A 1920-nucleotide genomic window follows, 5' to 3' on the forward strand; every position below is an offset into this window, starting at 1 on the left:
CCCTAGTAGCTCGATAAAGCTTATGCTAGCAATAATTTAAGTTAGGAATCAAATTTGGAAAAATACCCATAGGTGAAATTTGTGTATTTTGATGTTTTATGATGGAATATGAGGTTTTAAATTATGTTAGACAACTTGTGCTACTTGGTTTTAAGTGAAAACGAGTAAAAGGCTTAATCGGTAAAAATACCTAATAGTCATAAGTACATGTTAGTGTGTGAATTTGATGTTGCCATAGAAGGAAAAATGATCAGCATGTCATAAAACATAAGAAAATAGGATGAAGTTTAATTTACGAGCCTTGGGGCAAAAGTGCAAATATGTGAAAGTTTAGGGGCAAAATGTAATTTTTCCAAAGTTTGAGTAAAGGGCTGTTTTGATAAATGTTGATATTAAATAAGCTAAATTTGCTATTATAGATCAAGAAGAGCGAAATTGAGAGTAGATCGGGGAAAAGAAAAGTAAAGGACTAAATTGTAAAGTTTAGTCACATTTTGTATCGAGGTAAGTTTACAAAAATAAATGCAATATTCTTTTATTTTGCATTATTATTGTCAATTTACAGCATTTATATATTATGTTATGAAAATATTTAAAGTCGAATTTAAGGTGAAGTGACAGAGGAAAAGTGTTAGAAAGCCGGTTGAACCCTAGGAATGTTAGGATATTAGGGTTGACAGATGTAATGTAAATGAGCCATGTAAGTCCATATTAGAAATATGGCTTTGGAGACAGGATTGAGCCATGTAAGTCCATATTATATATGGCATTGGAGACAGAATAATTCATGTAAGTCCATGTCAAAGACATGGCATTGGCGAGATATTGATAGACAGAACGACCCTAGTATCCTTAGTATTCCGAGTGGTTCAACGGGTCGGATACGAGTTAAATTACAGTGAATTAACAGCAAAGGAAAAGTAGATTATACTTATGAAAAGGAAAGGTCGTAAGAAAGAAGGTAAGGAATAAAGAAGAAGATAGAAATTGAGAAGTAAAGAAATTTATGATGTTAGATGATATTATGCATAATTATCCATTATGTTGAATGTTGTGATTTATTTGCTTGTAAGCTTACTAAGCCTAGTGCTTAATCTCTTTATTTTCTTCTTCTTATAGTACTTATCTAGTCACTCGGGGATCGAAGGAAATGTCGGAGGCCGATCACACTATCAAAGAAATAACTCGGTATAACTAGACGTTTTGTTTTGGGTATGGCATGTATAGAAACTTAGCCACTTTTGGTATAATATGAACAATGAATGATGTGTAAATACTTGCTAGTGATTAGCTAATAAAAATGGCCGATGATATGCATGTTTATTAATATGTATGATTGAATGGTGATTATCACATGAAAATTATGAAAAATGTGAAAGTAACCTAAAAACAGATTCAAGTAACAGCAATGACGTAACTTTGAAAAATCACTAAAAATTGTATAAACATAGTTTGAAGATGAATAATATATGAAATTAAATCTTATTATGTATATTTTCTTATGGAATAAGAAAAATAGGTAAAGGTATTATATTTCATGATATATCTAAGTTTTAGTGAAACAGGGTCAGAGCGATTTCTGGATCCCCTATTTCAACTTTTGAAATTCACCATAAATTGTACAAAACTAATTAGAAGGTATAATTTATATGGTTATAATGCTTGTTGAATCTATTTTTGATAGAAATAAACTACTTAGTCATATGAATTTTGTACAGGAAGAAAAATGGTTTGTAGTAAGAAGAGGTCAGTGCAGTCGAGTTTTGAAACAGGGGAAACTTTAACTAATAAACTGTACTAATTGGATAAGTCAAAAATTCTAGAAAAAAATTAGTAGATATATATATGAGTATAGTTTCATGAAAAATTTACGGATCTTAATTTCGAGTTTCGGAACTCAAGATATGAATTTTAGGCGAC

The 1920-nt window shown here is 30.5% G+C and overlaps 1 long non-coding RNA gene across 1 annotated transcript; it reads left to right on the forward strand.

The window, feature by feature from the left end:
- Window positions 1-453: 453 nt before the first annotated feature.
- LOC128289378 (uncharacterized) lies at window positions 454-1301 on the forward strand. Its single transcript, XR_008279014.1, has 2 exons — window positions 454-504; window positions 1120-1301. It is a non-coding gene; the product is annotated as an uncharacterized LOC128289378 (long non-coding RNA).
- The last annotated feature ends 619 nt before the right edge of the window (window positions 1302-1920 follow it).

Source organism: Gossypium arboreum, chromosome 1 (assembly GCF_025698485.1).
Source record: "Gossypium arboreum isolate Shixiya-1 chromosome 1, ASM2569848v2, whole genome shotgun sequence".
In the NCBI taxonomy this organism is placed as follows: Eukaryota; Viridiplantae; Streptophyta; class Magnoliopsida; order Malvales; family Malvaceae; genus Gossypium; species Gossypium arboreum.